Genomic DNA, 11,112 nt, shown 5'->3' with positions numbered 1-11,112 from the left:
CTATATTTCATTTCAAATGGAGATCTTAACCAAACAGATTTATTTCAGATAAAATTTACTAGGAGATCTGTGGATTCATGGTAGATTCACATATGTGTATTATTCAGGGACTATATTTCTAAAGCTTTTTGAACATAAAAATAGGACACATTTATTGGAGTACTGCAAGTCAACATTTTGCCAGGAAAATATAGTGTACCAACTTGATTCAGAGTCAATAGAGCAAAGATGAATTATGTTTAAAAGTGTTGCTTCATTGCACAGAACAATTTATTTGTGGTACAAAAAACTATTTAAATGAATGAGTTTTCAAATGATATTTGAATAACTGTAATATTAATAGTTTTTAAATGACAGGAAAATCATCTAGGGACTTACATATTTCATAATCCTTGGTAAATCTCCCCCAGAAATACATGGGAATTGAGAACATTAAATGCACTGCACATTTTCCTTAGTTGTCACGTATATTAAACTCAAAGAAGTATTTTGCTTAATTCAGAAACAAACAGTACATGTAAATTCCTCAATAGAATAAACATTAGTAATGGTCTAACCCCATGATATTGGCTTTTAAAAGTCATCAAAATATTAAGAAACATTTTGAATAAAATGGCCTCAAAAATAAAATTTATTCACATACACATTTTTTTAAAGTATGCAAGTCATTTCTCAAAAGCTATATTTACAATTTTCTACTGCAGACTGAGTTTGTATATAGTGATCATTTTTAGGTGGAAAGATTCAGGAAGAAAATGCAGTTTTATAGGTGATAAATTATCTTCAAATTCATAACATTTTAATCATCATATTCAGTGATTCATAACCTCCATATATATCTAAAAGGAGCCCCAATTGTGAAGTAATATTTTCAAAAAGATTTCCCAGTGCTTTTGGATTCTTGCCAGATGTTCATAAAAAGGACCCAGATGAGCACAGAGTTAGACCACAGAGATTTTATATGTATGTTAGAATGTAAGTCATGCACCTGATGGAAGAGGAAAAGAATCACAAGAAGCAATCACGTTCAAAGAGGCGTGGGAAGCAAACATGGCAACTCCATGTGGTCCCTTCTACAGCATCAGGGAGGATGTAATCCCCAGGCATCAACAGAACACTCGGTCAATATCACAGCTAGAAATTCTAAACATCTATTTGCTAAACTAGTCATTCTTGTGCAGCCTTACAGAGCTCCAGTAACAGAAATGCACCCATCTCCATGTGTGATACCAGCTGCCATATGTTATCATTATCATAAATTTCCTCTGAAAGGCAATATGGATTTTTTTTTTTAATGAGAGCAGTTTTTAGAAGAAAAAAAAATTCAGATAGGTTAAAATAAAATCCTAATTTTTGACTTTTTATCTACTATGATAAGTCTGTCATGTACAAAATCAAGTCTCTATTTTAAAATGCAGCAGTTGGGTCTGTGGCCAATGTGACATTTACGACTCAGAATCCCCTAGTAGGAGAACTAACACAGCAATGGGGCAGGGGGATTGCATTTTTATCAGTTTACACTAAAATCATTCAGATGGGGTGAAAATAGAAAAGATCAAAGTCTATGATATCTCTAATGAATACATTTTAAATTAAATATTAGACCATTTGAAGTAGGGAAAATGTCAAGTTCACTTTCAAAGAATTATATTTTGAGACTAAATAAAGTTTTGCCTTAGGAGTAGCATATAAAACATCCTGCCTTAAAAACAAAACAAAACAAAACAAAACAAAACAAAACACAAAAACAAACAAACAAACAAAAAAACACCCGCTGGGGAATTCCATACTCAGAAGGAGTGGTAAGATCTTCCTTCCATCTACTCATGATCTTGTAATCACTTCCATCTTTCTCTCAAAACTGTTGTCTAAATAAGGACTAAATTCTCCTCATCAACTTTGACATTGCTGTGACTCTCAGGACCTCCTTTGCTTTCATTTCCGATATGGAAATAAATAGACCAAACCCAAATAAGAATATACAGAAATCATTTACTCTTGAGCTTTTCATGACAAGGGCAAGGTACACTATCACTTTGCACTTGGCAGATAGCCTTAGAAAGCTTTATAATGAAAAGAAGGAAAGTCTTCATGCATCTCCTCAGAAATTCAGACTCAGTGGTGGTGGTGTGCTCACTGGAAGCAGATGCTGACATGGAGATTTGTCTTCAGGTGATTTTTAGGACTGCTCTCAGAGGTGGAGTGAGAGACGATGGTGCAAAGGTGAGAAAGCTGATCCAGGAATATGATCTCAGAGAAGTAGAGCTGTGGTGTGGTCTACTACTGAGAAGGTGTACAGATAAACTGCACCTACTGAGAAGGTGTACAGATAAACTGCACCTCAGAACTTTCCAGCTTGACTCAAAGGTGAGAGTGAGGCTCTAAACCTCCTTGTCAGTCAGTTACTAGAGAAGCATTGCCCCCGAGAGGGTATAGTCTATGGAGTGGGGCTGTCCTCTTTCTTCCAAGGGCCTGTCTAGAGAAGAGATGATTTTTAAGCAGTCCAGGACAATTGCAGCAGCTGGGGGATGGGTGTGCCAACATGTGAAGGGTTGGGGGGGGGGTGCCAGCCCCTTCTTCCACAAGAACCCTTTGCAGTCATCTGAACCCCTAGCTCACATAGCTCTGATTACTTGCTATGAAATAACCATCATTTATTACAATCTCTTTACCATTTTGATAACAATTAATTTCTGTGGCTTAGCTCTAGCCCACATCCCTATTTGTTTTGTTTTGTTTTAAAGATTGTATTTATTTATTTGACAGAGACAGAGCATAAGAAGGGGGAGAAGCAGAAGGAGAGAAAGAAGCAGAGCAGGAAGCTCTGGGATGTGGGACTTGATCTCAGGACCCTGAGACCATGACCTGAGCCGAAGGCAGAAGCTTTAAAGGACTGAGTCATCCAGATGCCCCTATTTTGGCTTGTTTTTAATAATTTAGATCCAATTCCATTTTCCCCCCTGCTCTGCCTTTCATTGTAACAATTGGCTTATATAAATAACACCACTAGCCAACACATTCTACTAAATTAAACTTACTAATACAGAAAATGCTGTGTTCAGAATGCAATTTACCTTTACCAGTATCTGCAATAACAAAAGTGGTAGAAATATTAATGCTCATCTCATGGTTTTCAAGGTCATTATCGGTTAAAGCATTCCTAGCACCTACTATTTTACTCATTGTATCTATATCATATGCCAAAAAACCAGAGTACTCATTTGTCAAATATAGACAATTTTTTAAAACAAATTGTTTTAAATTTAAATTTTGTTTTAAAATCTGTATTTTTATGGTCTTTGCATATTCTATATTAAATTAATGTAGCCATGTATTCAATAACCTCTAAAAGCATATTAAGTATTGTTTGTGATTGCATGTCAAAACAAGTTCTCCAATATCTATGCTACCCTATCAGTTTCTATGAACATTTTTTTTAGCATTGATTACATATGATAGATGTATCTGCCTTATATTTTAACTACGTTATAATATCTTGGAAAATAAGGGAAATATCTAAGCTCCATTTTTTAGTCTTCAAAATAGAAAAACAACACTAACTAATAAGCTCTGAGTTCTTCTTAGTTAAATTAAATTAAACTTTCATTAAAAATTATATCACCATTGAGTTAATACAGCGAACAAAATACAGAAAGGTAGGAGTCAAGGGTGGTAAATTAATAAATACTAGAACTATGATAAATATTAATAGTGTAAGACAATAGGGCGACAGCAAATATAAATATGTGAAATATTTTAGAGGTGGAATGTGCTGAGTTAAATACTACCATTTCCCCTATTTATTTAATGTGCCTGTTTGAATGACTTTACCTTAATTTAGCAAATGCAAAAGATTAAAAAAAGTCACTTTTTTTAATGCAAGAGTGGACTCCTACTGAGATCAGTATAAATATGGAAAGATTTATCAGAGAGAGATCCATTTTTGGGAACAAAGTCATATGTATACTTAAAAATTGCATTTTCATGCATTACATTCTACCAAGGCTGGCTTGAAACTGTGTTGTTTAAGGAATCCTATAAGACTCCTCCAGAAGCTAGCTTTTACCATAGTTAAAATCTCAGGTTAACCAGAGATTTCATGTTATTTTACTATGAAACTGAGTAAGAGCATCCAGCCTAACGAAACTAAAAAAAAGAAAAGAAAAGAAAAAATCCACCTGCAATTCTATCATTCTTTGTGCTGAAATTCCTTTTTGCCAACCTATGTATTTAACTTTGTTTTATTTTTAATATAGAGATGTGCATGATTCCAAACTGTTTTTGTAGCAACGCAAAGAAAATAGATCTGAAATTGACAGGAGCCCATATGCTCATCTTTGTTGAATGCAGACAGACCTTTTTCCTTTGCTAGTTATGCATGAGAGAAGAAACAAAAAGGATACCTCTAATATAATATTCTCAAAGACTTGCTATGGAAAAGACTATCACCTAGTAGAATAATTTTCAATGGTGAAAAGCTGATCATAGAATAACATCATTCTCTGTTTCTCTCAGCATCCCAATAAAAATTGCATTTTCATGCATTACATTTTACCAAGGGTAGCTTGAAACTGTATTGTTTAAGGAATCCTCTAAGACTCCTCCAGATGCTATTTTACCATGGTTAACTTGAGATTTCATGTTATTTTACTATGAAACTGAGTAAGAGCATACAGCATAATGAAACAAAGACAAACAAACAAACAAAAACAAACCCCTGGATTTAAACCATCTTCTACAAAACTACTGCAAAATTTATTCAGAATATTTTTACGTCAATTGTATGATGAGCCTGCAGATGGAGGGGTCTCATCTCATGGACATGTGTGTCTGTGTATGTAGTTTCCTTTCTCCTGAAATTTCTCTCTTCAACTCTTTTTCATCTATTATATCTCTAGAGTAGAACAAAAATATGATGTTACTTGAAGAAAAGAAGCCTTAAGAAAATATAATCTTACTATTTAAACTTCAAAGAATATCACATTTGCTTCAAAATACTACAGAGAAAACAAGAAGGGGAATATGGATTGGAAGTGTGGATGAGGCCAACCGATGGTTTTTATTTTCTGTTTGTTTCCATAGGCAGCTGCTGCTCACAGGGATTGCTCAGCACTGAGCTTCTAACCCATCCCCCCCCCCCCCCCCGCCCCAAGCAGAGAACAGACTGGAGGCTTCCCTTTCAACAGTGAAGCTAAAATGGGAAGCAAACGATATTTCCTGTATACTGTGTCCAAAGTATTTAAAGACTCCTGACCTGAATACATTCAAGGTACATGAGGTCAAATTAACTATTTGTAGTGCAAGAGATTGGGGCTGGCAGGCAGTCTTTAGAATAAATTTCCATTAGTTATCCAAATCCCCATGCAGTGTTTCAAGCTTTCATCTGGGAGGTAGGAATTCGACTCAGGTTTGGGTCAAATTTTATATTAAGAGACTAATGTAAAAAAGAAAAATATATCTTTTTTCATACCAAATCCATTTGTAAATATTAAATATGTATATACATGCAAGTAAAACTATAATTGGTGCAAAACAAGTAAATAAATAAAAAATACAATCGATGCAACTTCTAATTCTTAGAAAAACTTGCCTGTAGAATGAAACTCACAAGTAATTCATAAAGAACTGGGGGAGCCGTGCTAGAGGCTAGAGGTTTTTCAGCTGATTTTCCAATAACAAACAACTTATACTCCCCTCTTTACTAAAATACATGCGTAGGATACAATATATCAAAATTTGAAGATTTGATAAACACCTAGTGCCCTTCAACTCTCAGCATCCTTCAACACAAGCATTTGAGTAACATTTCCCGTTTTGCTTAATTGCACTAATAATCACAGAGTCGAAAATATGTGAAAATTCAATAAAAAAATTACAGAGTAGAGGTCTAGAAGATTGATTATATACGGTTTTCAAATTTTGTCTACCTGCATTCCTGTCAATTCTCTCTCCTTTCCTCTTTGATGACCTTCTCATGCTCCCTCAACTCTGTAGTGAACCCACTGTGAATAAAAGGAATAAGCCATGGAGAATAGGAGGACCTCTCTGGGACTGTCTTCTACTATGAATTTACTCAAGAGGAAACAGTATGAAAATATTATCAAATTTAGCTCTATGATTTGCTTAAGACAATTAAAGGAGTAGTTGATAAACTGAGGTAGCACAACTTATCTGTACTATCTTGAAGGACTTACCTTCTAAAAATACCCTTTTTTCATTTTTTTTCTTTGTCTAATTACTCCTATGAAGATGCATCTCATGCAGACGTTTGGTTGAGACTGTCTTCTGACCTTATTCAGGTTTGAACTGAAATTTATTTGAGGTTGTTATGTATGTTCTTTTCTTTTCTTTTCTTTCTTCTTTTTTTTCTTAGAGGATTATGTAGAAAATAAAAGACATATTATATTTTTTCCACTTTTGCCAGGATGGTGACCTGTTAATGCTCAGAATATCCTAAGATACTTATTTGGAACCATATAGGGAGAAACCTTCCACTAAGAGGTTTTTATTATAGTGGTTACTATATCTGGTGGAAACAACTATCAAAACAAACATTTTCATACTCAGAATAGCATCTTAAGTAGTCCAAGCTTCTTGAAAGCTCATATTTTTCCTGGCAACTGCTCTTTCAGGAGGTCTTTTTCTTAGCGACCCATCTGTGTATTTAAGATCTCATATATGCATGGCCCCCTTGAATTCCCTATTTCTTGTTCCTTGCTGCTAAGCTGAATGAATTCTCATAGTTAGAAAAGAGAATCTACTCTCTCTTGATAGTAGGACCTTAAATTTTGTTCTGGAATCAATCTTGAGTGTTTTATATTACCTCCGCATCTCTCCAATCTCCCAAGGAACCAAGGCTCATTTAATATTTCAACATAACGAATCAGTGTTCTTTGTAGAAATTCCAATGTCCTGTGCCTTCCTTTCCCCAGGATGGAATGGTCCCTTGTATCTATGCTTGTCCTAGTTGGAGAACCGCATTTGGTTATTTCTGATTGAGGGATGTTGCTGAAACGTCCAAAATCTGCGTCCTCGGGAGCTTCTATGCCTAGAGTATTTTTGCTCCTTCTCTCCTAAAGCTTTGTTTTCTGCTACTTTTGAATTTCCTAGGACTGTAATTGCCAAAGAAATCCCTCTCTACCATCTGTACTCCAGCAGCAGTGAGCCCCCAATGCTACTTTCTGTGATGTTCCATTTCCATTCTGCCTTTCTTTAATGTAGACACTGCTGAATTTTGAAAACCTTGAACTGCTCACTGGATGGTTTCCTTTTTTTCTCTACCACATGTTGGGATGAAACTGTTATCTCTGCTTTCATTTGTTTTCTTACATACCCTTCCAAATTGAGCCCAGTGAAACTCTTTCTGGACCCAGGAAATTAACATTTCTGATTCTGATAAAATTAAATATTTTTTTTTCCAAATAAACATTGCCATCATTAAGAGCCTTATATCTCTAAGGTAGTCTCTTCTAATGGTCTATTACTGCATCCGAATTCTTTTGTTATGTTCCTCTATGATTTTCTAAGCAATAGTCCCCCAATTCTCTGACACCCACCAGATGTTCTAGAATTCAGTTAAGTTCTGACTTAAGTTGATGCAGACCCAAAAAGGGTTCAATATTACTTCCCTCACTTTGGATGACTACCCAGGCTACCATACTTCTATCTGGACAACTCTAAGTTCAGGTTTCCCATGACTTCCTCTCAAGTTTAATAAAGTGCTACATTGACTCATAGAACTTAGGAAAATGCAATCCATACTATTAAAGTTTATTATAAAGAATAAAAATGAACAGGCAAGTCCAGAAGGGTCCCAGGCACAGGAGCCTCTGTCCCTTTGAAAGTGGAATATGCCATCTTCCTGGCACATAGATGTGTTGACCAATCCAGAAGCTTCCTTCTGCTCATTGTTTCAGAGTTTTTAATCTAAGTTGCGTTATATACTCATGATCAATTAAAGCACTGGCCATTTGTGATTGAACTCAATTCTGGTCCCCTTCCTTCCCCAGAGGTTGTGGATAGGGCTGAAATTTCCAAACCTCTATTCTCTTGGATCTCTCTGGTGACTAGCTCCCATCTTGAGGCAATCTAGGAGCCCACCAAGAGTCATCACATTAGCATAAGGGATGGTCAGAAAGGCCCACATCAGGGATGGTCAGAAAGGGCTCATTAGATATTACAAAGGACTCACCTATTAATCATTCATTCCAAGATGTTTAGGAGCTCTGTGCCAAGAACTAGTAACAAAAATGGAAATATACATCAGTTTTACCATATCACAGTTCCTTAGAGACTTATTCCATGTTTCGTGGAATACACTAGTTTTATAAATTGGGAGAGATATGCATAGATGCCAACACATCTGGAAGAAAAGTAGTCAGAAAGAAGTTGCCCTTGAGCTCTTCTCATGGAAGGATTAAATTAAAATGTACTGTACACCTAAAATGCATCAATAAAGGCAACTATCCTTTCAAATTAGTAAATTATTTCGTGGGAAAATAACAGAAACAGGAAATAAAATAATACACACTTTTATTTTAGCTTGAATGAAATGGCAGTCAATAATCTGTTGTCCAGATATATTGTTTCTATTTTAAGAAGTTGTGGGCGACCACGAACTAGCTGGAGTAACTGAACCAAACCAGGCCCGGACTTGCGTCCCTCATTCACTCAAAAGGCTCGAGAGCCTAAAGGGTGAATAGTTGGTAGATGCTGAGAAAGGGCTTGAGCAATGGTTCTCAGGGCTCGCTTGTACGTGATCGCCCACATAACACAATAGATAAAACTTATTCTGACCTGGTCATAAATGTAAATAAGGGTCTGTCTGTCCTTGCTGGTCTGTTTACCATACCTAATATTCCTTTGAAGTATGCACATCTGGAGCAACAAGCTTATCTATTTACCAAGGTCTTCTGGCACCCGTGAGTCTGTCTTACATGCTGAGAAAGGGGAAATTTGGAGGGTTTCACAAACCTGCTAAAAATAAACACCTTCTTGGCTTTGTTTTGCTTATGCTATAAAATGTTGTAAAACCTTGAATAAAGTTGGTACTGCTTGGACATCATCCACTGTGTCCCTCCTGTCCCCATCTCTTTACTTTTCTTTTATTTTCCTTATCCTCTTATCCTCAGGACCCTGATCGTGTTGCCGCAGCGCGCGCAACAAGAAGTATTGGTTAAAAACAATAGAAATACAAGTAATTTCTTTATGGATTCCAAATATTAACATTTATCTTTTCCACATTAGTTTTTCAGGTCTAACTGGTTCACCTCTATGAGCAGGTCAGCTTGAAAGGGAAAGCCTTGAACAGCAACATTGTTTTTTAAGGTGAGTAAGGGCAGTTACCCCTCACCTTTTGAGTTTGATGTCCATAGACGAGCTCTTTCTCAGGTATTGGTTTCTTGCCAATCTACTGTACTATTCAGACTTATTTCTGGTGTCCATTAAGTCCCTGCATTTTCTTGTTTTGCTGTTGGAGTTTTGTCTGTACATGTATTGTGATGAGACATGGTATTTTTGTTTTCTAAGGCAGCTCCAGGTTTCATTTATAACAAGCTTTGACATTTTCCAATCACTCATTTGGAAAACTCCACAGTGAAAAAAATCCCAATAACCTAGCCAGAGCATGACTCTTCCTTTGATACCAAGTCTTGGGCATAGACCATACAGAAATGACATTTACATTAAATTGTGCTTATTTATTGAAATGACTTTTCACCATCAGATAAGAACTCCTTGGAGGTAAGGTTATATGTTGGTCATTTTAATACACCAATTTTAACATAGAACTTGGTGCATAGTTGAATAAATCAATAGGAGAGCAAATGCATAGATTTCAAATATGAGAGAGTCCTATTGTGATATATTTACTTTTCAGTGGAGGAAAGCTTACTGGATTGGAAACAAAATGTTGTTTTCTCTTTTTTTTTTAAGATTTTATTTATTTATTTGAGAGAGAGAGAGAGCACGTGAGCACACAAGACAGAGCATAAGTGGAAGGAAGGGGCAGAGGGAGAAGGAGACTAGAAGCGAGGCTTTATCCCAGGATCCTGGGATCATGACCTGAGCTAAAGGCAGATGCTTAACCCACTGAGCCAAGCAGGTGCCCCCAAAATACTGTTTTCAAACTTAATTGTGGACAAGATGATGGTTAGGTAAGCCAAAAGAAATAAGGTACACAAAATATATTAGCCTAGGTAATATTCATGCTACTTAGGTGGGGCAAAGCAGTTTTGCTAATTATATTTGAGGTTTTTGTTACCTAGGAGAATATTCTTTTAGCCAATGAAAGTGAACCTCATGAATGAATTATGTGTTTTTCATGATCCAAATTAAAATGTTAAAGCTAGAAGTTATAAATTCCCTCCCTTCCTTCATAAATATATAAAAAAATAAAATCCAATTAGCACTTGAGTAAGTGGATCACTAAAAATTATAGCATATCCAAATTGCTTGGAATTGTGAAGCATGCTAATTCATATTTTGGAATAAATTTGAGGTTTGCCAGTATGAACTTAAATCAATCTTCATTTTTCCCTCTATATAGTGACTTTCAAATCATAGGGCATTACCAGAATAATTTTCATCAAAGATAAAATTAATCTTTATTTTTCAGTTTAAAGTATTGCTGATAAATAAATCGTATCCCTTTAGATTAACAGCTAATTATTTCACAAATAAAATTCAAATTATTACTGTCTGTGGACATACCATATAAATTAAATTACTCATTGCTTTTGAAAAACTTAAGTTATTAATGCGCTCATCTCAGCGTACTTGTTTATTTCCCTTCATTATAAGTGATTTATGCAATTCATTAGATTGCGGTAATTATCATTTAAGACTCATAAGGCTTTTATTTATGCAAGCTTTGCTGGTGTTGATGAAGTGTACACTGATTTACAAGACAGGTTTGATAAGTTGTATATATAGGATAATGAAACCATTCAAATTATCTTTACAAGATAACCAGATGCACTGTATTTCTGGTAAAACCATAACTGGAAATGATCTATAAAACAATTATTGGGTACTGGGCATACTGGGAGTTTGAGAAAGAGAAAAAGCCTGTGTGGTTTTAGGTTTATTGCCTCCAGATTAAACACAATGTTA

The 11,112-nt window shown here is 35.5% G+C and overlaps 1 pseudogene; it reads left to right on the top strand.

The window, feature by feature from the left end:
* The first annotated feature begins 2,091 nt into the window (after window positions 1-2,091).
* Window positions 2,092-11,112, top strand: part of LOC129495469 (high mobility group protein B1-like) — a 42,753-nt pseudogene continuing 33,732 nt past the window's right edge.

This window comes from Nyctereutes procyonoides, unplaced genomic scaffold (assembly GCF_905146905.1).
Source record: "Nyctereutes procyonoides isolate TBG_1078 unplaced genomic scaffold, NYPRO_anot_genome, whole genome shotgun sequence".
Taxonomy (NCBI): domain Eukaryota; kingdom Metazoa; phylum Chordata; class Mammalia; order Carnivora; family Canidae; genus Nyctereutes; species Nyctereutes procyonoides.
The sequence above is the reverse complement of the archived record's forward strand: the minus strand, read 5'-3'. Positions and strand labels throughout refer to the sequence as shown.